We start from the raw sequence: 27,823 nt of genomic DNA, 5'->3' as shown, positions 1-27,823 counted from the left end.
ATATGTAATTCTCTCTCTCTCTTTCCCTTATACTTGACAATATTCAAAAGTTTGCTCTTTTGAGATATACAAAAAAAAGAAAAAAAGTGACGACTTGTTGGCATACCACTTGGTTCTATCCGAGATTTTGGGACAATTTTGCATTATAAATATGCGGCAGCGCCGTACGTTCTAACATAAATATCCATTCACATCATGTCGTACTATTAGCTATAATATAAGATACGTACGCTAGGCGTGGCGGGTACGCCAACTGAATATGGTCACATCGATGAGTACGGCTATAGAGAGAAGGGCGAGTTTTAAGCTTAAGCTTAAACGTAATCCTCCACACGTCATCGTAACTTCGACAGGTAGATAAGCGCGTCTAAATCGCTTCGACGGAGGGAGTACGTAGGCACATGTATGTAATTCTTACAATATTGTGCAGGATTCATCTTATATAGAATCGAAATTTAATATATCACAGGCTCAGTACACTGAAATTTAGATCATAATAATCCCCATTTGTATATAAATGAGAATAATTCGCTTCGTAGGAAGTCGTACCGAAAAGCACAGGTGGAGCAATATGAAACTCTGAATAGGTTCATCCACAATTTTTATTCCTTGGTATTTTTATAAGATCCGTAAAAGTTTTTCGCACTTATTTCAAATGGTATAGCATATGAAATGTCGCAGCACATACACACAAATCCATAATAAGTAATTGAAAAACGTGAAATATTAGGTGAAAGAAGAAGTTCTTGGCGCTTTTCTCAACACAATTCACGTTTTACTTTGCAATTTTGTATTAGTAGAACAAGACGAGCGTAATAGTGAAATGGGTTTTTGTAAAATCATGGCCCCACTACGACTGCCCTATATTCATGCTCTTATCCTACTTAACACCACTTGTGGTAGAAGATATATTAAGTTTTGTGCGAAGAGTTGTAAGGCGCAGAAGAACTTGAGATATGCCCACCTTTTATCTAAGCTTGTCAATCCACCTAATCTTGTGCTCAACTTCCAGGTTGCAATTTTGTTCGGCCCAACGCTCGGACGAACGCTTTTGAAAATGGTTCGGATTGCACCACTTTTTTCTACCACTGCCCATGCAACGCTTGACTTTAACAACTTGTTAGATATACTTTAGGGTGATGTCGGATATTTAACGGTGGGCCCGGATGTGTCAATTTAACTACGAAACGAAAACCGTTACTTTTGACCATCTCACTATAACGACTTTGGAGTTAAGTAACTGTGATAAAATCCTTCCGCTATCAAACTTTACTATAGCGTTTGTCACATTATATAAGAAAAATGAAAGAAACAAATAAAAACCTTTTACTCGCGCACCGGGCGAGCATTCAATGCCCTTGAAAAACTTCATTTAATGCAATTCTTCATATATTCTTATAATAATCAATAACGCGTTTCATGCAAAACACTTATCTTGAATATAAAAAAGGAGAAATAATTAGCTGCCGTTGCTGAAATGAACAAAATTTAATTTTTCGATTGAAGATCTGATTATTCCTCATCCATACTTGCATAAGAACTTACTCTTCACGAGAACCCTTGAACGAGACGAAGTCGAGAAGAAAATAGACCCGAACGATTCAAATTTCATTACTTTCAACCTTTTCGTCAAATTACTATTATAGACCAATTTTCTGGATAAGGTTTGAAAAACTTGGGCTTTGTTCGCCATATAAAAAGTCGCACGTTTCTTAGAAAGTTTCATATTGGAGGATGTCCAAAAGAGAGATAGACACACCCCCATTCAAATCATATTCTAAAAAAATGCTCTATAGTTTGCGTTACAACTTCAACGGAAACGATAAAGTTTCGCATTCTTGTGAAAAAAACTTCGAATAAAAATCTACAGAACGTGAATAGTTCTCTCGTTGTCGCTCTTTTAAACTCTACGCGCCGCATTTTGATCGTCGACTACCGTTGAAAAAGTTGTCATAATGCTTTACGACATTGAGGAAGGGCGCAACATTATGACACCGTTGCGAAAGGGGACAATGACACATAAACAATGGTTTGAGTCATTTGCATGAGATTGGACATGAAAAGGAGCTTGATTTTTACGTACCTCGCGTTGATAACGACTGACGGAAATTGGGTAATGCACGGTAACAATATGCGAAGAAGATTTTGATCCTAGAAGGAAGAAGCTGCAAAAGCCCGAATTGACGCTGCATATGGCAATGCTATTTGCTGGGCGCGATTAGACGGAAGCCGTGTATGATAAATTGCGCCAACTTGACGAGAGCATTGATTCCTCTCGCTGCTGTCAACAAGCAGAAAATTTTGCAAACGAATGTCGAAAGTTACTTATCAAGATGATGCATAGTTGCCGTAATAGCAGTCATTTAAAATATATAAACACTGTGTTTGAATGTTTAGTGAGCATTCTTTGCGAGGCATTCTTTCCTTCGTCATGTTCGAAAATTTCCATTTCTTATGAATGAAATTTTTTTTGTGCTAAAAGGATAAGAAGATGAAATGGAATTTCACTGTACACAAAAAATATTTTGCTCAGAATTGATGTCATTCCCTCTGTGTATGTGTACCTTAATAGTTTGAACTTATGTCTACAAAGGAAAGCACCAAAGTAGACTACGCACCAGACCGTATAGAGCGATAAAAAAAAATATCGAAACGCTTCTTATTTGTTTTACGCGCACTTAAATCGATCGTAAGCATTTCCAAATGACGCAATTGCATCCCTGCATTTCAAAAATCCCTTCACCGAGTTATGCAAAGCATTTGCAACATGTGTAAGAGTTAATTAAGAAATGTTGTGATTATCATATGCATTTGTCTGATCGTAAGGAAGAGCATTCTGGTGAATAAATTTGTCGCAACGAAAATTTGGAAATCCTTTACAGTCTACTATATATGTGTGCGACGCATAGTAGTTAGCAATTTTGACAATACTGTTACAGTACTGACGGCATATTTAGCTTTCAATTAATGCGACAGTCTGCTTGTGCTATATAATTAAGGTAAACAGTGATGCTATAAAATAGCTCGCAATACCTTGCAGGCATTACTAGACGCCATTTAACTTATTTGTGTATTAATAGTATTACCAACGCTATTGGGTGTAAGCAAAACTGTAACGGCACAAGCAAGGAAACAGTTGATCAAGTCCCCGTTTTACTTAGAGGACCCACTAAAACCTAAAAGCATAGTTGAATACTGATGACAATCTGTTATGCATTTGCAAAAAGATTTCGATAAATATTGCTTTAACGAGCCCTAAAATATTTATCCGGTCGATTAAGATTACGTTTGGATGTTACCGAGAAAAAAAATGGCCAACAATTACTATTTCATAAAAAAACTACCGCAAAAAATAATACTGCCTGTAAAGTCAAAACTAATCACATGACAAACACATGCTCCGTGTAGATCATGAAACTGTTTTCGTGAATTTGGAAAGCTTCTTTTGCAATGGTTGGCTTTAGTATTTGCTATAGCAGTAGACAAATATGCTTAATGACGCACGTAGTAAAACGATGCCATATCTACGCTTGCAGGGTTGGAGACCTTTAGAGGATACTCTTTGAAAGGCGATGCCTCGAAAATTCGGCTCTCTTTACAGCTGCCACTTAACTTTACAAATGTTCGTACCAGCATACTTTAGGCAATACTTTGGGAAGTATGTAGTTACACTTGAATGGTGTAGCTGCTCGAATTATTTAATGCTATCGTAATTTTGGGGTAAGCAAAAAAAGCACCAGGCTTCTCTTGTTAGGGCCGCATTCGATTGTCAGAGACTTCGTTCCTCCCTGACAAACTATTCCAGAAGTAGCATAAGGTGCACTCGGATCTTCCCCGTGCGTGCAGCTCATAGAGTCGGGCGCTCTGACACCTTTAATACATCACAGACCTGTTATAAATCTTATATACGGATCATATATACGGACTTTCCCACAAAAAATATATCAGGAAGCGCCGTTATTTTCTTGTATATATCCCACAGCCATATTAGGTCTTCTTGCTCTCAAATTAGAAATATAGATGGAATTAATCCAGTTAAATTAAAGGAGTGGCATAAATGAAACAAAGTCAAGGATAATACGATTCTTTTGCATGAACGGTAAAGTACCTTACCTGAGCTCTCATCGTTTGCTCCAGTCGCCTAGGAATTTATGAAGTGAGAAAAAATAACGGACTTCCATTTACGTAGGTACGTACCAAGAAACTTAACCCCACGCATGCCGCGCACACAATCTCTTAACTTGATAAGCGATATACTTGCAATGAGTTCTTATGAGCTACTTTTCTCGCAAGTCTGGTTAGTGTTTTAACTTATCCATCTTGATGTAATGCGGCCGCGGTATTGAACTAAACACAGCCACCACGATGTACCCCCAAGCGCTGTACGCAGCAGTCAGATAGGAGATTATCTCGGTGCTTTTAGCATAAAAAACCCCACACGCAACCTGACCCAATTGAACATACACAAAGTTTCGACACTATGTAGCTTTCGTTAGATACTACACGCATTCGTAGCCACTGTTGGATTTCGAATTTCTATATATCGCGGAAAGCTATCCGTAGCATTATCCTTCCTCTCTGTCCACTATTACTTCGCAACGCTATTAGAACGGACTGGATAGAGAACATAATTTCATGGCCTCCATAGCAGGGGACTATTTGAAAGAAGGAAAATGTCTTCTTATCGAGCGGACTCCTTCCGATTCTTCTCTTAGATAGTAAAGCTTAAATCCTTCGTAGAGTTTACGGTATTTCTGTGCCCTCAGTTTTCCCCTGCGGAGATATTCGCACAAAATTGAAAGCAGATAGATTGACAAAAAAAAAAAAAAGAAAAAAGGCGAAATAATCGTTGAAAAATCATTTATCCTAACTAACACGATCTTGTTATGCGTTAAGCGGTTATATTCTGCTCGTCTTACTACAAAAGTACCAAAAATAATTTTAAGTGATATATGCCATCTAAGCAAAATTGATAATATACTTAACATATCTGCGTGTGCATGTGTTCATGTGTGGTATAAAATAAAAAAAAAAGTGAATAGGCTGAAGGCTGCATTCAGGGAAAGCTCACCTGTTTATCAATGAAATATTTGACGTCAATCATAAAAATTCATATAAACTTTAATCTCTCAAGTCCATCAAAATTAATTGTTTGTCAAACATAATACGATACTTATCAATCTATCCATCTATCTGTCGGGCAATAACGATGAGCGAGTGCGAGTGAGTGAACGCAAACTTTAACTAACAACAACATAAACGCTATTAGTGTTTGCATTTGTTAGTGCTGGCCTAAGTTATTTGAAGTTAGAACTAAAAAGCCTATATATATATATATATATATATATATATACATATATATAGGTAATATGGACACATATATATATATATATATATATATATGCACACACACACACACACACACACATAATAAATACACATACACATACATATACATATATAAAACAAGAAATAATATGACGAAGGAAGGCTAAAAACGGCACTACAGATATATACATATACTTATACACTCATGTACATCCATATATTAACATATGTACATAGTACCTAGACATTAACGTGCAATATATTTAAGTATCTTAGTAGTGCTGTCATATACTTGATGATATAAATATTGTGTTATTTGCATAAAATTCTAATTTAACTGCTGCCGCTACTGCACGGCTGCTTGCCACCATACAAGAGCACATATAAGCTGCTTCTGCTACTATTTTCAACGTTTTGCTGCCATTGCCATTGGATTTTCCTTGGTTTTCGTTTCCAACACAATCGTCTCTGTATTATTATTTTTGTTGTTGTTGTTGTTGTTGTTGTTGTACTCTTTTACAGTGTCTCCTTCTTTTTTCGCCTCATGCATATTGTATATCTACGTATAGCGTTAAGGCTTCTGTAAAAATTTTATGGTCTCTTCTACATTTAAAATGTTCAACTTCCTCCCCATCCATCCATCCTAACCGGCACCGTCGCCTTTTAGCCAGCTACTCTCTTCAACAGCATTGATTTTTCTTTATATTATACAATTTATTTTATTTTCCAACAAATTTCTTTTATATTTAGTTTCATAGCATTGCACCGAACAGAATAAGAGAATTGGTAGCAGTTTGTCGACTGCCTGCCTGCCTGCCTGCCTGCCTGCCTGTTTGCTCGCCTGTCAGCCCGGTTCGCATTGTTGGTTCCTGTTCTTGCTTGCTTACTACGCCACAAACATACTCTACATAGTTGTACGGTCGCTGGCACGACTTCTACACTACTAATGCTTTTATTGTACTTTTTCGTTTACAGCGTGTGCGCGCAATCAATTTTCTTTAGTTTTTTCTCTTTTTACTTTTATTCTATTTGATGTGCAATATTTATATATATATACATATATCTATGTATATATATATGTATATATGTATATATATTTATTTAGTTATCCCCTCGCTTTCTTATCTTGCTCTTGCTCCTTTTCGCACCCTCCCTCGCTCACAATCATTCTCTCTCTCGCTCCCTTCGTTTAATTTTAAGAAAACGTTTATTTCTGTTTTTTTTCTTTTTTGTATTATTTTTATTTTTTTTCATTTTTTGTTCGTTTATGCAATTTTTTTAAATGGCTGCATAGCAACATTATTTATATTTATACCCTATTTTATAGTTTATTCATGCAAATTGCCAACAGTCGAATATACATTCTAAATAAAATTAAAAAGATGAAAAAGGGAAACGAAAATGAGAAAGAAAAAGAATAAGGAAAATGGAAAGGAAATTATAAAAAATTATAATGATTGGCATGGAAAACAAAATGATTTTCTAATAATAAGAAGAATAAACTACGCGTACATATATAACTACGTAAGCCTAAAAGCGCAATTATTTAGATACAATGAACGAAAGTTAATTTAGCATAATTTCCAGAATTTTAATTACACTTTCAAAAACATCGCCTCCTATACACCTTAGTCGCGAATAGTTTGAGGCCCACCAACAATCGTTGTACGATATTTCATTGCAATATATTGCAAAGTACAATTATATAATGCAAACCTTAAAGAGTGAAAAATAAAATGATTTCTGAAAATTCGACAAATGTGTTCAATGTGGGGCATAAATACGTCTCTACCAATTAAAAAGTTATTTTAAAGACCGTCCTTTCAACCCAGACAAACAACGAAGAAAAGTGCTTACGGTTTAGCTGATTTCAGTTGCCTGAGTAAGCTTGTGTCTGTATGTTTGTTTGTATATATCTGCATCACTAGTAATATTGATTACTTTCGAGTTTGATGGATTATCTAGAAATGGTTAGGATTATTAGTTAATCCTTTAGATATGCGTATCAGAAAAGAGCTCTCCTAAGATTACCAGTTGCCCCGTATTATCCAACTAATGCAATTGAGGTATTACGGACTATATTTTATGTTTAGTTTCCTAACCTAATCGTTTATAGCCATGAAGCCATGAGCTCTACGAACTCAAATTTATGCGCTCTAAAGTTAAAGCGAGAAATTATTTTTAAAGTGCAAACCAAATTAGTTTATGGGGACCCAATTTCCTTTGGTCCTCAGCAATTTTTAATAAATACATATCGAAAATGATGAAAACATTTTTCTTCAAAATGACACGATAGCCTATATTGTGCCACGCTATGTAAGCTGTAAGCTATTCCACTATCGTAACTTAAGATACGTGAATAGGCTCGAAAACTGTTATGCTTCAAAAATCTTATGAGGAGATTCAATTTTTTCTTGCTCTTGCACTCAATCTAAAGACAGAAAAATATTGAAGGTCACGGTCAATTTTGCAGACAAAAATTTTTAGGATAATAGTTGTTTTCTCAACAGCCAGACAATTGGGCGGACGGACAAGCGTATATTGTTATATCAGTTTTTTTTATAATATACGACGTCAATGACGTGTACTTTCGAATATTCAAAACACTTTAAACGGAAAAGGTTGCTATAGTCCAGGAATAGCGATTTGATATATAAACTAACTGGGCTGTATTTGGACCAATTAACAATCTATTATTCGAACCCCATTCCGCAAAAGGATTGTCTAGCAAAATTTTGGCAACATCACAATAAATAAATTCTACTTTGAGCAAAGCAAGCGACAAATAAGAAGTTCTCTGACAAAAAGAACAACTAACTGCACGAAATATGCACCCGATTTGAGCTCTGCGTAAGCAAACTAAAAAATTCTTATATTGCATTATAATGAGAACTAATTAAAAAAAAAAAAAAAATGTTAACTTTGTATGAAATTTTGGATAAATTTAATGCACTTTTAGGGGCACAGCTTTATAAAGATTAAGCCTTTGTATCACAAAAAGGCCCACAATGTTAATAATTAATGCAAGAAATGGACTAGCTATAGTTACTTGACCAAGAGAGATCATTATTCATATCTGCTACCGTACAAGGGTCTTTTTCACAAGTCAATGAAAATTGGATGAAAAGTTCCTTATATTTGTTAAGTTCTTAATTTTGAATTTTGCAATAGCAAAGCATATGATGTAATGCATTGATTATATTGGTCGATTCTTGTTCTTATGTCAACTATGTGGACATATTCAGATATTTTATGTATATGTGGAACAAGCTTGTTTGCTTCACGTCATAACTTAAATTTACTAACGAAGGCAAAAGTGCTTGCCAACAAATGCTACCACATACATTATATGAGTTTAATGTAAAAGTTCGTGGCCTTTTCTCAGCACAGTTCGAATATCTTGTTTTCATATTTCGAATCAATTTCATTAAAACAAAAACATTAATAGACAATCTTTTGCTTGTACTCTGGCAGCACCATTATATCAGAACTTTTACGATTTCGAGACGAAAATCTGAATCAATTGTGTATTTCACAGACCGCCTATGAAGTCAGCCTTACATCAAGAGAGTGTTCTCTAGAGGGTGAGCGAGAAAGAGAGAGAGAGAGACAGAGATAGAGATAGAGAGAGAGAGAGAGAGAGAGAGAGAGAGAGAGAGAGAGAAAGAGAGAAACAAATAGTAATCCGACAGAAGTCGAACGCAAGTTGTTTTATAAGTTGTCGAGAATCTTTAACTTCTTTCACTAGACCAATAGCATAGCTTGATAGATTTAATTATATCGAATTTTCGACTCTAAAATTATTCATTGAGAGATTTTCCTTCAAGGCAATATTACAATTAGAATATAGATTGTCTTTACCTGATTTTTCCATATCCTTAACTGAGTGCATTTTTTTTATTTTTAAAAATTTATTTTAACAAACACTGAAAATAAGAATTTCAGCGGAACTTGAGATGGAGACCGGGAAAATTGTTGTAATCCTTAAATGCTGGCGGAGTCATTTCTAAACCCAACTTTTATACCACGCTAACGCATGTAGTCCTGATAATATTCTACTACGACATAAGTCCATTTTGATCTTTTAATTAGTTAATTAGTTAGTTATGCTATATTCTGGAGATATCAACTGGGTGCCTAAGCAACAGGTTTTAATTTCCCTCTTCAAATGATTCTGGCGAATTTGGAGAATTTCAGCTTCACTGATCGGTGCAGTACAGACGGGCAAAGTATATGGTAAAGAATATTGACAAGCGAATGGTGGCAACAACGCCATAATTGAAAACTGTGAAAACGAAGAGCGCCTTCTGATAACTTTAAATAGCTGGATACCATATTTGGTGTTGAAGTTGAGCTTGAACGTGAACTTACTGAAGTGAACTTGTATTGCATGGCAATTAAGGCTCATTGTGTTAAATCAATAGAAAATAAGCAAAGGTTAGGTTTAGGGTGTTATTGCTGGCACGTTTGTCTTCTCTACTTCTTTACCAGGCACAATTAAATTGAAAAACATTTTTTTTTTTATTATTTATTTTTTTAAATTTCAATAAATCCAAACTAGGTTTCCTACAATATCAATTGTTGTTATGAGGTAGTTATGAGTTAGTCAACTGAATCTATTAAATCTAAAAGGTTTAACCGTCACTAGATAACGATCCTGTTTTAAAAGTACTGAATCGAACTTATAGATTAAATTAAAGACGGTGAAAACTCTTAAAATTACTATAACAGAAAAAGTTCAACTGTCTGTCCTACTCTCACTCTCTATTGATTTTTATCGCTTAAAAGGTTTTATGATATTATTATTATTATTAATGGTTGTTGCCGTTTTGCTTTACTTTGTCGTTTCTTGGATGTTGGTCGATTGGTTCGGTTTGCATGTTCTGCCTTTTTCCTTTCTTTTTAAGTCCCAAAGATCATTTAAGCACACCGGCTCCATACATACATACATACGAACATATATAAATTCCTTTATTAGTCGTCTTTCGTTTTTTGTTTATTTTTATGTGTTTCGTTCATTCTTCTCTAAACTTAAAGTAAGTATTTAGACGGATGGCGAAAAGAAAAAAAAAAAAAAAAAAAAAAAAAAAAAACAGCCAACAACAGTTCAGCATTTGGTGAAACATTTAATTGACCGACCGACGTGCGAATAAACGCGCGGTCTCTTCGTCGTTGGGACGAAATGGCAGACTTGTTTAGACCGCATTTTTTCTTCCCACCAATATCAAATTAAAAGTATATCTAGTTTGGCATCACATATGTAACTGAGCATAATAATAACAATATTAATAGCATAATAATGATATGAATGATAAAAGGCGTTTTGAATGCGACTTAAACTAAAAATGCAGACATTTATTGTATTTATACTTAACTTGTTGATTTTTGTTTATTTTGCACTTAAAACTTCAAGTTGAGACAGTCATGTCCCTACACATGCATATAGTAGTATATAGGTATGCATAATATGTATATGTATGCATGTATTTATGCATATATCTATATACACATATATAGCTTATATGCATATGTGCTTGTGTATATATAATTTATTCTCTTTTATATAAATCTGTATGTGCATGTTTTCTATCAATATATGGTGTACTGCGTTATGTATATGTTTTATAATACGAGAGCAGTCCTAAAAGTCTTCAAAATTATTTCTACATATTTATATAATGTATATGAAAAGCTATAATGTTATAAATGGGAAAAGATTGGCGATCCCAAGAGAAACCGTGCAGAACCGTGAGAGATGACCGCAATTGAAATTGTGTAAAAATTGCAGAAAATGCAAGCCACGCAAGCTACCAGACCTATTCATCGCATCTTAGCAAGGCTTAGTTATTAATTTATTGACTTTTCCGCTCGAATTCTTTCGAATTACTTTAGTCCATACACTCGACTCGCTACATTAACCCAATCCATTTATTTACCAGCAATGAAGAAATGGAATCTGCAGATAACAGCTCAACGCTTCTACCCTATCTCGAAGCTGTTTATATTATATATTAGCTCGAAAGACTATATCAAGTTAAAAGCTGGAGACTATGCTGCAACGTTAAAATGTTTTCCTTAAAAGAAAGGCTTTGTCAAATCGAGTACTTTAGAACTGCCCTCTTTAATATATGTATATAATGTACGTATATTAATTCACAAAAAAAAAAAAAAAAAAAAAGTATATAAACAGTGTATACATACATAGGTAGAATATATAAGTATAATATGTTTTGTTTATTTGTTGTGTGTATATGTTTAGTTTTTAATTTATTTTATAAATTTATCAAGAAATTGCTTTTTTTCCTTCAACGTTAACATAGATTTTTAATTAAGTCCAATACGAGGAACCATCACCACCGAATGAAGCCTTGTATGATCACGACACAACCACAACAACAAATACGACACGACAATGAGGACTGAAAGATTGCGATGGCGGTGTAGTGATAAATAACTACGGATAAAAAACCACACGCTTAAAATATACAATAAATTGACGTCTTTTTCTCTTAATATTATTATTTATTTATTTATTTTTCTTCTTTTTGTTTTTGTTTTTTTTTTTTTTTTGTTTTAATTGTTTTCTTTAAAAATTACTTAAACGCAGTTAATGATATTAACGATGTTTAAAACAAATGTGCCCACATGTGTAGACTTCGCTTAAAATTAACAACTATTCAGATGAGATTTCTAATGGCACAGTACAGAATCGTATAGCGACGTTATGTTGATAGTAACATGGTTGGCATTTGCTTTTACCAGCTAAACGTGGTTTTCGAAATGGATCACACTACTATTTCGATTATCTGATGGCATTTACAAACAAACGTGGCTCACAAATATTCTTGAAAAATATGTAGAATGTTTTGATTGATTCGATCGCAAGCACCATAGAGTAATCTATTTAATGAGAAGTCTCAGAAACTCGACCATGGTTTGTACAAACTGAGAACCGAGTTTATACGCCTCTTCACCGATTTTCTTGATCATCAAAATTAATCTGACGACGGAAATAAAAAAGATTTCCTTCGATCCTGTTTGTTTTTCCGGGGCAAAGTTTTTAAGTCTCGCATCGCATTTTCAAGCGACGCATTTTCACATAACGCTCTCTATGTGCAAGGAAAACAATCTTGCAAAGAAACGCAATGATAGTGAACTCTTTCTATATTTCTTCAATTTTTATTATATGTTCCATGTTCCTCAGATTTGGCTCGTCTGCGAAAGCAACATCATGTTACATTGGAATGCCTTTAAAGATTTCAATTGGCAACAATGCCTTTCTCCTTATGAAGCCCAAAAAAGTTGTTTCTTGAAATTAGAAAACTTGATCTTGTCTTGATTTTCTTTCGGAAATCCTTTCTTCTCCTTTCTTTACAGCCTCCCTTGCAGTAGATAGGAGAAAAATACAAGCTTAAAGTGTCAGTAAGGGGCTCCACAAATCCATAAGTTGGCATTTGTGTCCTCAATTTTATTTCTTACATTGCACTTATTTATATGTGGATGTGAAATCTGCCCAAGAAAATTAAAGATTCCATCCATATACGAGATATTCATATGAAATTTTGAAACAAATATTTAGATCCAAGAGATCCTTTAAGAAGAATTATAATTTATAGCTGCCAGTGTAAGGATACAAAATGAATAATTTAAAGTCGAATATAAATATTCGTTGTTAACTTCGTTAAGGTCGGCCTTATATTATTTATTCAGAACTCCAAAGATTAGTATAAGTCGTTTGAATTGAGTAAAAAATTTGTGATCATTGGTTGTTCCCCCATCTTCATTCGAATCGCTTTTCCAGATAACGGAATATCATTCATTCATCGATATATTCAACGTTTATTAAAAATAATAAATTCCGCAATTCCCTAACGATTATTAAATCGGGAATTTCACGAATACATAATGATTTTGTATTGCTCTAAGGCACGAATAAAATATAAGAGAGTTGAGAGTTAAGAGTTCTTTAACTAATACAAAGCAAACAACAAAATGATAAAATTAATGTGCGCTTCGTTAATGGGTGTAATTAAAAATAAAGTTTTTCCCAAAAAAATAAAAAAATAAAAAAAAAAATAAAAATAATTTTCTTTTTTTTTTCACTTCTGATTTAATTAAAATTTTACAACATTAAATCACGAAAGCAGTACAGTCAGCCATGCACAGTTCAAGGATAATGGGCCTTTAAAAACCCAAAAGTATGCTATTAAAGTTATTAAAACTTTTTAAAATGCTCTATTCAGAGTCTGCATACACATACATATACGCACGCGCACTTGCATTAAACTGAATATATGACTCGTTTGCTCAATTTATATGATATGCTTCAGTAAAGAAAAAATAAATAAATAAATAAATAATATTATCACAGGCAAGATATACCGTACCGTCGTCCTGCATTAAAGCAGAGATAGAAACGTGTAAATACGAGATTGAAGGGCGCTTATATAATTAAACATGTAAAATACCAATATTAAATAATAATAATAATAATAATAATAATATAATATAAATAAAATAGCTGAACTTAACGCAAATATAACTCTGGCCATTGTGGAAACCAAAAGTGAGAATAACTAACAAACTCTTGTCATCTTAGTATTGGGAAAAAAAAAAAGGAGACGAAAATAAGAAAAAGGAACGCCAAAGACCTAAGAATGAATCACAAAGGGTACGCGCCCGAAATGCATTTGTTATTATATTAGTATGTTAATGTATATGCAACGGAGGCGAGGAAACATGTTAAATATGGAAATATTTGACGCTGATACGCCCTCTTTGCCTTTGTCTCTTTTTACTGAATCTGAAGTTCGGTAATGTCGTGATTTTAAGATTAGTTTTTGCTGCTATATTATTATCCCTGGTACTTGACTTGCTTTTGTTTACACTTTTTGCCCAACAACAACAATAACAACAACAACAACAACAATAATAATACCAATAGCAAGAAAAAAACAATAACAGCAACAATAACTGCCGCCAGAGCAGTATTAACATTTTTCAATATACAATGTTTAAGAATAATTTAAATTTGCCATAAACACAATATTGCTCTCTTGTTGCCATTGCTGTGCTGTGTAAGCTTCACAAGATTTAATATTACATTTTTGTTCTTGTTATTGTTATTGTTGTTCAATTTGACTTTAATAGCTGGTCCATTACTATGCATCTGTTATGGACATCGAAAATAATTATATTAAGTCGATCGTAACGTATGTAACATTCGCAAATGGCATATAATGCGTTTAGCTTATACGACTAATTGCATCAACTGAAAACCAATCATGTGCGGTAGTTTGCATTCCGTCCTTTCTTATCGTCTTTCGCTTAGCCATGTACATCCATCCAATATTGAATTATACCGGCAAAGAAACTCCAACCATGCAAAAGCGACGTTCGCTTATCTTTGACATGTAATTTTTTTTTGCTAAGAACTCATCTCCATTAATCCCGATGAAAGACTAGATGATTGTGTCGAGGCCCGTCAAACTAAATTGAATCGACAGACTTGCGATTGGAAATAAGTGAAATTATGAAAAGAAATCAATATTTATGTCTTTTGGAAATTTATCAAGACTAGATATCCATAATTGCTCGACTAGACCAGGTAACGAACTGCAACAATCAATAAAAATTTTCCACTTTTTAAGCATATTTTGATCCATTTACTGCCGCATTATTTATTTTTAGAGCGTCATGTTGCCCTTGTGGCCAAGATTTTATTTATCAATGTGAATTTCTAGCGCAGACTACAGGACATTTCTTCTCAGCTTAATGGATTAATAAATAATAATGAAGTAGGAAGGTGTGTTGGGCATCAAGCGATTCGGCTGAAACTGTGCATAAACGATATTTCGCTTTTGTTACTATTTTGTAGTTGCCGCATTTGTTTTTATTCAATATTCGAACACGTTCACATAAACACACACACATACAAATATATAAAGTACATAAATACATACAAAAACTTACTTATACACACACATAACTAAATAGATTGAGAGATTTGCCATTCCCCACGAACGAACAAACGAAAAGACAACAACAGCAACAACAACAAGAACAACAAAAACAGAAAGAACAGCAAGAACAACAACAGCAATTGTAAGAGGAAAAAGAGCGATTTTAATTAAATGATACGAGAACAACAGCAACAAACGCAAAAACGCAAATATAATTAAATGTTTGCTGGTGGGCGTAATGTAGGCGATGAATATACAGACAGACAAACAAATTTATATATATATATTTATATATATATATATATATATATACAAATTTATAGATACAACGATAAGATGTTTATATACTCATATATATATATATATATATCAGTTATATACATAAAAGCTTGCTTAAAACTATACACTCTCTGTATAGCAATTTAGATCTATATGTGTATGTAAGGTTTGCTTGTAAAAAGTTCAAACTTGCTAATGTACAGAACAGACACCAAGAATAACTCATATCGTGTCATTATTTTATGCCCACCATCAAGGCATGGCTCTATTAAATTTGTTGCTAATTTTGCAACAAAGTAATAGTAGTAGTTGTAGTAGTAGTAGTAGTAGTAGTAGTAGTAGTAGTAGTATTAGTAGACCTCTATTGTGTACATGGCCTATGACCTTTTTAAACAAATCAATTTCGACTGTATAATGCTCGAAATAGTCATGTTCGTCAAGCACTACTTCAAGTATATATACCTATCGAAACTCGCGTAACTTTGTAATTTAAAGTAGATAAAAAAATTATTTATAGAACTATTCTTGTGCACACATCGCTACAACTAAATTTATAAATATTGTAGAGTATTTTATGTCAGTTAATCGATCAGCGTTATTAAATTTTCCAATCGCTCTTGTGAATGTTTGCATTCAATTTTTAAAAATTGCGCACATTATTAGGATCTCTGATGCTAATGTCTTTTAAACTCTTATATATTTTTCTCGCATTCCTTGCGTTCTCAACTAAGGATCTCATATATACATAAGCGGTACTTATAAGGTAACTATGGTATATGTGAACACCAGTTGCAGATTGATTTTCACTAGAGATTTGATGAAAAGTTCTTAAGATTTGTATTTTTCACATTTTATACTAATCTTAATTAACTCACTTTACCATTTAATGTGAAAGAGGGCTTTAACTTTTTATTTTAATTAATTAAAATTTACTAATTTTCCTTTGACGGACTTTAGTTCTTAGCATAATCCATCAAACACAAAACTATTTTTAAAAAGTCAACCCATACCTGCACGGTTTTTTATTTATTAACTGCGAAAGCTACAGCAAGTAGATTAGATTTTTACACGAAACATTAACATAATTATAATGTTCATAAATGTTTTAGCAAAATATAACATCAAGTTCTTATTATCTTAAGTGCTTGCACAAATTTTGGTCAAGTTTGGACTTGTACAAGTAAAAATGATAAAAAAAAAAAAAAAACGGGAAATATTAATATACATAACGATTAGGTTCGATGATTGTAACCTTTCTCTACCTAAAGTAACGGTTTTCAATTTATTATTATTGCGTATTCAGCATATTCAGCGTGTGCCCACGCTATTCATGGAACGCTCCATAATTGCTACCGAAGCCGACTAAGGCCGTTCAGAAGCTTATGGTAATGGTGATCCATCCTATCCCAATTGTTCATTTTGAGTTCAACGGTTGAAAATTGATTGTTTTGATGTCAATGACAAAGAACGACAAAGACAATGCATTGCAGAACTTATTGGACGAAAAGCCACCTCAAAGACTCTCTCTCTCTCTCTAAAAATCCAAAACGAGGGAAAATAGCTACCTCGCAAATTAACTGAAAATGCCATTTCATCTCTTCATGTTGCAAGAGGATATAAGGCTGCAGCTCGAATGGGAATTTCTGTCACATCCACCGTACTCCACAGACATGGCGCCATCTGATTACCACTTGTTCAAATCGATGCAGCATGGCGTGGCTAGCTAGCACGCGGTTTCGCAAATTTGAAGAGGTACGAAAATGTGTTTGTAAGTCGATCGTTGCCAAACCAATGTCAATTCTTTTGATACGATATCGCCATTTTGCCAGAAATATAATAAAATGTGGTAGAAAAGTGATGGAAAACATTGTAATTAACATACATACATTGTACCAATATTTCTCAGTAAATGCATTTTTCAAGTGAAAAAATGGCCAACATTTTTGTTAGCACCCAATATAACATATTACTTGTTAGTAGATAAAAGAACAAGCATATGAAATGCATATGCTTAAAGAGATACAGACTAATGAGAAGATATATGAATAAATTGAAATGCTTGTAGACGGTCGGAAGCACGGGGAACATAGAGAGGGGTTGTAAGATGTAAGGATGGACAGATGCGAGCTTTGACATGCATACGTATGGGTAGATGTAGAGACGGGACCAGAGATTAAGGAACGCAGTCTCGAACGGACGCAGAGAAGAGCGAATGCAGGAATGGATGGGCGTCGATATGGACAGGCGCAATGACCGATGAACGAGTAGCTATGCAAACAAGTGAACAAGTTAAACTAAGTTGTCTTACACTAAGCAAAAATGCATATAATGTTACGCTCTGCGATGAGTCATCCTAATAAATAATACAAATTGACATTAACCTTAGCTCAATTAACGAAGGTTTAATAGATGCGCAAGGAACGCATAGATTTCTCATTGCTTGAATTTCTTGAATATCTTGAATTTTTTTGTAAGAGTCGCAATCATTAGTCGTGCTAAAAGAATCCCATCGCCAGAGTTGTTGGATAAAATAGCTTTGCAGACAATCGAAACTCTCAAATGGACTTTTCATTTGTCCAGCCACAAATAAGGAAAGGATTTTAACCATTAAAATTGGCAATATTTTCTTCTATTTCTACTTCTACTTCTATTTTATTTATTTATTTTTTTTATTTTTTATTTTTTTTCCATTTTCTATTCGTTTTGCTCGCTTGCAAAAAGTTTCTAAAATATTACACAAATTTATCTAAAAGCCATAAATTTTTAGAACACAAATAAATACATACATAAAAGCATTTTGCTTATGCTTCCCTTCGGCATTGATTGCAGTCTGCTGACGTTCGCTACAACTGAGTCGCTTTATGTGCGATTGTGTTTTTGCTTATGAAGGAGAGTCATAAACAAAACTGTCGTCAAAAGTTTGCATTTAATTAAAATAACAATAATTTCTCATAAATAATTTCTGCTCATTTTCACAAAATATAGAGAAAACTATGTAAAATATTTTTATTATTTTCTTATATAAAATATTTTTATCATGAAATAAATTTTCTGTGCTTCCTTTCAAATAATATCAACCGTAAACTACAAATCATTTCACATACAAAGATTTGCTTTAAAGTCCTTAAATAAAATCTACATAAAAAACATTTTCCATATAACATATATTTAAACAGAGGGATCTGAAATTATCTCGAACTTTAACTTCAGACCACAAGCAAAAAGAAAGAACTTTAAGTTTCACTATATGTACGAATGCTTATGTTCACATGTATATGTATCTATGCGTATATATAAGCAAGTATGTATATCCATATATATATATATATTATATGTATGTTTGTATGTGACTGTGTGTGACTGCGTGTGCGTGTGTGTATGTATCTTGACGCAAATGATTTATCGCTGCTTTGTATATTTAATGGTTTTTGGTCGCCCTGCATACACAGAGAAAAGAAAAAAAAATCCAACAAAAATGTATTGATGATGGAACCATTCTTTAAAAAGGAATACAAAGAAAAACTACATTCAAGTATAAAAATAAAAATTATGAAAATATATTATCATGTTTTTTTTTGTTTTTAAATTTTTTGTTTTATTTTTTTTCTTTTTTTTTCTTTTTTTTTTTTTTTTTACTATATTTTTATTTATTTATTTTTACTTTATTTATTATCTGGCGGATATTTATTGTGGCTTCAGTTATTTTTTATAATATTTACTAATTTTTTGGACTCGTGCTTGCGAGACATTTAACTGTATATATACCACGAGCACATAGGTATGCATGTATGCATGTGCATGTATAATTGTGTTCACCCAAACAGGGTATGTGTGCGTATGTATATATAACATGTATTTTTTTTTTTTAAGGATTTCAATTTCTGTTTTGTTTTCTTTTCTTTCCTTTCTTTATTTTTTTTTCTTTTTTTTTTTTTTTGCTTGTTTTGTTTTTATTTTCATTTTTGATTTTTCAGTGCTTTATGTCTGCTACAACAGTTTTATGCATTTGGTTACTAAAGCACAATACATACGTATATCTGTAAAATTTTAGGTATACGAACACGGTTACGCAGGCACTTATGGCTACATATGTATATAATTTTTGGTAAGCTGGTGCATCATTTCAACCACTGTAAAGCTCCAGTGAAGTTTTCTTAACAAAGTTGATTTTAAGTCATATGTGCATGTATATATATATATATATATATATATATATGTATATATATATATACGTTTGGTACTTCTGCAATTTCCTCTATTCTTATCTCTTCACGAATTCGTTTCTATAAAAAATAAAATCGATGTAAGAAGTAAACTGAAGTATACGTTTATGTGGCTCTATGTATATGCAGGCCGACACATGATTACATTTACACATGTACATCGAAAATCAAAAATGCAATAAAAGAAATCCCAGCAGAATATATTAAAGGAAAAACATTAAATATGTGGTTCCGATCGATTCCTTCTTATAACGCCGTCAAAATAACGAAAAATATTTACAATCTGGAAAATTTAAAAATATTAATCGAACGTCATCGAACGATAGATGACCAATAGCTCTCAAATTTTATTCAAGCTTATACTTGGATTTTAAGCGAGATGAAATTAAATTTTAATTTCATACAAAACTGCAAAGCTCTTCGTATTCATTATGTTTGCAAGACAGCTTCTGTTTTTGCGAAATTTCATTCTCAATTTAATTCTTCGAAGCAATAAATACTTTTTCCACTTACCAATTTAGTTCATCTGCTTAATTTGTAAGCACACAAACGGAAAAAATGCAGATACATAGGGTAATCAGTAGTTTGAAGCGCTCTGTTAATCTAATGAATGAAAGCTTCATCGCATTCAGAATAACTGGATCCCTGTTACCAGAAAGACAAGATTGTTAAAGATCCATATCGCGAAACAAAATGAAACACATTTCGTAAGAAGTAATCACAACAGCGAGAACGTTCAGTACGATATGAAAATGGTTTGAAAAATTGCCCCACGCTATTGAACGATGGCCAATGTAATAGCAATTTGCGAGAGCGTCTAAATCGATTTAACATTGCGTTAATGATTCTTTCTGGCAGTTACCAAGACCCCGATGAACTTACTTTACCGGCTGCGTAGAGTGGATTATAAACTCTAGTACATGAACCACGGCTATAAGAAGTTAGTACTAACAGCATACACGGAAAGCTCATAAATTTTATATCCTTTTTTTTTTATCTTAAATATATACATGTGCGTGTATAGTTAAAAAAGAAAACCTTTCAATATCAATTGAAGCAGAATATTTTTAATATGTGGAGTTCAAATCGCATTATGTTTATGTAAAATGCGTAAAATGGCTTCAAAGACATTTTGTTATTTTATGTCCGTAAATATTGTCATTATGATTGTAATCTAGAAGCTGTGATATATACATATATATATAAGTTTCCTTTCAAGTTTTTTGCATGCACGTAAGAAAGCATTATTTATTTTTTTTTTTTTTTTCTTTAGAATCTCTTATGCAACAACTTGGAATATTATAAGAATTAAATGCAATTGTTACGGGATGTATTACATGTTCAACATTATCAATAGATCAAAGACTCTTAAAATAACAAAAATTTTCAAAGAAATGCTTCAAAGAAATGCTCTCAACATATTACGGAGAATATTACTTATTATTATTATTATTATTATTATTATTATACTAGCTTGCGTTAAAAGTAAAACTTATTTCTGCTAACATTCGTTTCGTTCGCGTCGTTGCGCCGCAAGTCAAAGCCAAAAGAAACCGTGCTACCTTATTCAGCGCCACAACTTGGGTTGTAAGCGCTTTCAGCCCTAAGAGATGCTAGAAGCAAAGTAGGAGACTAGCTAAGGATTGGATATCATACGAGATTTGACAACAGCTCCGGAGACTGATATGTTTTTATTCATTTCAGATCGAGTTAGCTTTTTGTGAAAACATACATCCTTGGATAGGCTTCTCTTAATCAGAATTTGCATGAATCGTCGTCGTTTCATTCGTACGTCCGAAGGACAAATTCCAAAACATTGTAGTCAATAAAATGAATATGATTATCATAAGGTTTTTTCTCTATTTTCACTCACTCTCAACTAGAAATTCATATGTTCTCCTTTCTCCGAGATCGTGTAGCAAAGATTCACTTTCGTTTGAACCGGTTTTGGCTCTTTTTTTTTTTTTTTTTTTCTTGAAATGCAATCAATCGCAACCATCGTAACGATGATAGTGATGACAATAATTACCTTCTTAATGTACCATAGCAACCATCAAGGAGACTGGACTTGTGCCCCCTTTAATTTCCGCAAACGAGTTCAGCCAATAGGCAGCTGTATGACAAAGAAATCACATATATAATGGAGTTACTAAATGTATATACGCACGCATGCCGTGTAAGTTACGTTTACCTGGCAGATTATTATTTTTCACTTAATTAAAATAACATTTGACCATAAGCCAGCGTAATGTGAAAAACAAATTATCTATGTAATATATATGTGATAGCAATGCGATCTCAGTTCGCAATGACGACGATATGGAGAGATGAGTAGATTTCTTCTCCCATTTTTAGGCCGCCTAATTGATGATAATAAGTTTATCCAAAATTTTTGAACAAATCGACAAACGACACAAATATTATTATGATCATTGTTGGTTATATCGCGTATGGCATAAAAGTCTGTTCAAATAGCTGGTGGTAATGGCTAGTAATAATCTACGAAACGTAACGAGTCTTTATAATAAACAAGAATTCCTTGACTTAGTTTCCCAACTATAACTATTTGATTGAGTTTAAGAATTGAACAAATTATAATTTTCCACCATTCAATGAAGCCTGAAACGATCGTTTAGTTAAACACATCGTTTCGCGCTAAAGATTTTTCTTTACCATGTACGCTCGCACGCTACAAAACAAAGGGAAACTAGTATATGTTCTCGTTAACTGTTATGTATACATTAGTCGTTAAATCTCTGGGTTTATGATTTTTTACTACTGCTCGTTATATAGTTGGCAGCATTGCTTTTGTTGCAGCATTGCTCCTTTTGACTGTTGTTGACTGTTATACATTTACATACATATATATATATATATATATATATATATACACATACATACATATATATATATATATATGTATGATGTAGGTTCCTGACTCGCGTACATGCATACATTCATAATATCTATAGTGTAACAACGGACGTGCATTTACCCGATTATTCAGGGAAATCCTTTCACTTTCATCTGAATATTCTAAACGACATACCAACAAACAAAGCATTCAAAAAAAAACAAAAAAACAAAAAACCAATACTTTTTTATTTGGCTCTAACGCAAAAAAAAGGGAAAATAATTTCGAATTGCGCGCGCGTTTTTCTTCCTGCGTGTCACTATGAGTGGCAATATAGTGAACGTTGTTGTTACTTACTATACGAGAATAATTTGAACACAATTTTTGCTATAAAACACATACTCACACATAGATCCATACGTAAAACTCTATAGCAAGTCAATAGTTTTGATTTTGATAAAAAAAAAAAAAAAAAAGACAAAAAAAACAGAAACTATTTTGCCGTTTGATTGTTTATACGTTTTATGTGATATTTACAAACATGTTGTAATTTTTTGTGTCAAAAATCTAATATGAACATGTATATGCATATATATATACAATAGAAATATGTATACATATTTGTAAATATATATATATATATATATATACAGATACATGCACACTTCATCTATATAAACAGATTGATGATGCCGTACTTATGAATACTCTGGATGACAATGATTTCCCAACAAACGTTTACTAGAATGAAATGTTACTATGTAACGAAAGTGAAAGTTTTCTACTATTATTCTCTTCTTTTTTTCTATATATATATATATATATATATGCACGCGTATACATGTTCTATATGATTTTTCTATATTTATTAAGCATCGAGTAACAATATTTGCCGTACACATACACTTTCATCCCATCAAAGCGAATAAGCATTTCATCGATCAACAAACGTTTCTATAAGCATTTCTCTTCAGGTTCATAGCGACCCACATACGAAACGTGTTCTGTTATATATATAATATTAGTTTCCTTCTTTTTCGATTCCAGAGCTAGATCGACCATAAATAATTCAAATTCAATAATTAATGTAATATTTTTGTCAAAGAACTTATTATTTTTTTAATTAATCTTTGTCAAGCAATACTACAAGTTACACTATTTGGTTGGGAAAAAGTGTGCATAGATTTGGACATATGAACTCTTTCACGCTACATATCAAATCACTGTTTGGTTCTAATTTTCATCATAAAATAAAGAAAATTGAACGTTGTTGTCACATAAACGTTTATATATGTTTGGCATTATTGTTTACTTCATGTGAGAACAATTTCAAGGTAAATGGATCCTCAAATACAAATTTTCTGCATCCGTTTAATGTGCCAACTCCTAGTACTCTATTTCTAATAAGTTTTTCTCGGCAAATGTTAAAAAGGAAATTTAAAGCTCGGTCAAGGGCCAAAACACACTCACAACCAAAAAAAATTTGCGACTTGTATACAAACCTGAATCAACCTAAGCCTATTCAAATATTAAAATGTCGTAAAGCCGGACAGATACGCTTAAGTCTATGCGAAAAAGAAGTATGAATCGATTGATACAATCGATTGATATGATGACAGACAATAGACAGAGAGACGGAAAGAGGCAATTTTTCGATTGAAAAATTAAATTGTCTTAGAGACAAGACAGGCAAGCTTGAATTCAGCTAGAAAAAGGATTCAGAATCGGTTGACAGCGCTGAGTCTATATCCAGTCCTTCTAAATGTTACTGTTACAAAAAGTGTCGAATGTAAGAAACGGAAGTATCGTACGGTAAATGTACGACTTCAATATGTGTTTTATTTCCCAACACTAGGAAAAAAACAAATGCCAAAACTTATTGCCCCACAGTCACGAAAGAAGTGCAAAGGTGAGAGATTTTTTAACATTTCTTATTTCACAATTTCTTTTTTTGAATGTTGTTTGTACCGTTTCGATTCACACACACGCACCTTCGCAAACATAATAAGTAAAATAATTGTTTAAGCATAGATTGGCTCCTATAATCTTCTTTTATAAATTTTGTTTTTTTTTTTTTTTTTTTGCTTTAATTACTTACTCTTCCATGCTCGACTTGGGAACCTATGTTAGATTTCTCAGTTGTGACTAATAAATAAGTATAAGAAGTGTCATAAACTGAACGCGTTTCTAACTAGTGCAACCAATAGAACAGGAATCCAATTACGAACAATGGGAAGCGGCCCTGAGGGTGACTTTTTTTCCCTTTCATGAATTGACGTTGAAAAATTGCTAGAACCAATCTGCAAGTTTGCTTCTATGAATAATAATTTATTCAATAGATTACTAGACGCCCGTACCTATGCTGTTCTTCTGTTATATTGCGGAAATGCATATTGAAAGGTACGGCAAAGCTATATTAAATTATTTTGCGATACTCAAAGGTTGGATTAAATTCAACAAATCCTTATAATGCCCAAATATGAATCAATTAAAATACATGTGCAAATCTCCTCCACCAAAGAGAAGAATCGAATGAAACCTTTATACTTTGTAAAGAGTGGGCCTAAGTTGCCCTTAAAATGTTCATTTATTTTCATCTTCGCTCGATATCTTTTTGAAAATTCAAAACTCATTTTAAAGTAATCTCTTCACACATTTTTCTACGTAATTGATTAGGGCTCCATACGGTAAAAGTTCAAGTTCAGATATCTAACGTGTGTCTTACAATTCCTTTTCGAAGTCAGTAAAATCGTATATAACTCAAGCAGAATTTATAAACTGTTAGCTTTGAGAGTGCAGTGCCTTCAGTTACCTACAAATGAATAAAAATATTATTATTATTATAAAAAATGTGACTTAAATTGATAGTCCGACCGTCATCAGAAATTCAAAAATTTGTTCAACATTTTTCTAATAGAATTCGTGCGTATTTACGATCATTATAGGCGTTCTAGAAAGTGATCCATCCAATAATAATATAAGTGGAAAAGTTCATATCAACGAATTTATAAAGCTCCTGAAGAATTTGCTACAATGAATCGAAGCTAAACGGAGTTACGTACTATTTTCAAAAACTGGTTATCTCTACGATCAGCGTAGTGTGTGACTATTGTTTGTCAAACGAAACTATATAAAATGCGTGGCACGAAGCTATCAAAGCTATCAAGTTCCGATGGGGGAGCTCTTAATGAATAAAATTTTCTTTCTTGCTTTTAATCAAGACAACGCGGCCATAATGTTTTATGGCGCATTTTAACGTTAGAGAAAATAGAATTTTTGCTCCAAACATAATACAAATTAAACTACAAAACAACAAAACGTAAAAAACAAAAACCAAAAAAAATTAATAAAATAAAATAAACTATATTTCCCACAAAAAAGTAATTAAGAGAGAGAGAAAAAAAAAAAAAGGGTACAAAAATGAAGAAAAAAAAAAACGAAACAAACAAATATTTTTTGTCTGACATTGAAAAATGGCCGGTCACGTTTTTATAGTCTTTTTCTCATTTTGTTATCGTTGGTGCTCTTGTTGTTGCTTTGACTTAAAGCATTTCTTTCTTTCGCTTCTTTTTTCTCCGACTGTGCATTTCTCTGCAACATTTTGTGTCTTTTTTTTTTATGTGCTTTGCGTTCTGTTTTCTTGTTTTTGTTTTTTCATTTTTTTTTTTCTTTTTTTTTTTTTATTTTTAAATAAAAATAAAAAAAAAAAAAAAAATTTTAATATATAAATTCCCATTATCACGGACATAAACCATCACATATAGGCTTGCATATAAACAAAAAAAAAAAAAAAAAAAAATACGCATACATGCACAACCGCTTAATATTGCACGTCCAGAGTTGTTTTGCTAGCTTTGTCTTTTATTGTTTTTTTTTTTTTTGTATCTTCTTTTGTTCAGGCCCTTTTCCTAAGGGTTTATTAACTTTATTGCCGTGTTTGTAACTATCTCCTTGGCTCCTATGCACTTTTATTTGACCAACGAGAGAATGAATTATTATTGCAAGTTCAGGTCAAGATTACAATAAAACAAAAATTTGCAAAAATTTAAATTCACACACGATTCCCTCTCACAATCACGTCACCTCATTAATATCCATTAATGAATTACAATTTAACGCAACGTCATGCAGATATCTTTTGTGCATTCATATATGATATTAGTACAATTGGTATTAGAATATAAGAAAATCATATTTTCACAACGCTTACGCTCTATATATGTTTTACAAACGCTTAACTCACCTTAAGCAGTATTGGTGGTATTCATAATTCGTTTTAAAGGGTCATTAAAACTTCATCCTTATATGTTTACAGCTGGCCTATACCACTCACCGAAACTGTGGTCTGCACAGAAACGTCTAGTGTCTACTTCTATCTTACGTTGTCATGTAGTTGTTGTTGCTGAATTTGTGTTTATTTTGATGCTGTTGCCATGAAACATTTGCAGTATTTTTTTAGTGTGCTATTTTGCAAAACTTCGCCACTGCGCACATTTTCATTTCGTTTCTTTTCATTCTAGGTTTACTGTTTCGTTTTTTTTTTTTTTGCTTCTTTCCTTTTTATTATGATTATTGTACTCGCTTTTGTTCTGTGCTTTCATATAATTGAAATGAAAATTTTAAACTTCTTCTAATATCATCTTTCAGTTGTTGTTGTCTCCCCCTTTGGTCCATCATCGCAATATGAGGAAATATTTCGTTTTCAAAATTCAAAAACAGCCATTACGAGCTTTATAAAGCATATTTTTCCCGCTCTTGCCGAAAGTAATTAGATTTTTTAAGCTATCATAATTTTTCAAAATCGAGCTTTATATCATTTGCGAAATTCATTTACTTAAAAAAGTTCGAGCGATAATCAAGCTATACTTGAAAAATATTTATCCCAATCGTTATGCTTTGAAAGGATGTTTTCTTATCCGAAAAATCAAACAAAAATGTTGAGAAAACCTTACAGATTAGAAGCCTTAACCTTGAATATGCTAAATAGTAGAAAGCGTACGCAAAGAGGATATAGAAATAACGAAAGACTTTTTAGTGTCGTCCGATTGAGAAATAATTTAAATTATTTCCAAAAATCGTTATCAATAAAATATAAAATCGCCTTTTAATTATAATGAATTTCTCACAAACACAACCACGCCCTTTTCTGTTAACGCTTTCGGCACGAAATACGTTCC

The 27,823-nt window shown here is 32.7% G+C and overlaps 1 protein-coding gene and 1 long non-coding RNA gene across 5 annotated transcripts in view; one reads left to right on the top strand and one right to left on the bottom strand.

Moving 5' to 3' along the window:
• The window catches only part of LOC119645286, a 29,132-nt gene extending 23,531 nt beyond the window's left edge, over positions 1 to 5,601 (bottom strand). The window contains exon 1 of the long non-coding RNA XR_005248646.1: positions 5,569 to 5,601. This is a non-coding gene — a long non-coding RNA (uncharacterized LOC119645286). The remainder of the gene's footprint in view (positions 1 to 5,568) is intronic.
• Positions 1 to 27,823, top strand: part of LOC119645285 (DNA N6-methyl adenine demethylase) — a 201,031-nt gene that overhangs the window by 71,309 nt on the left and 101,899 nt on the right. The window lies entirely within an intron of this gene.

The sequence above is a fragment of the Glossina fuscipes genome, unplaced genomic scaffold, assembly GCF_014805625.2.
Source record: "Glossina fuscipes isolate IAEA_lab_2018 unplaced genomic scaffold, Yale_Gfus_2 1, whole genome shotgun sequence".
Classification (NCBI taxonomy): domain Eukaryota; kingdom Metazoa; phylum Arthropoda; class Insecta; order Diptera; family Glossinidae; genus Glossina; species Glossina fuscipes.
The sequence above is the reverse complement of the archived record's forward strand: the minus strand, read 5'-3'. Positions and strand labels throughout refer to the sequence as shown.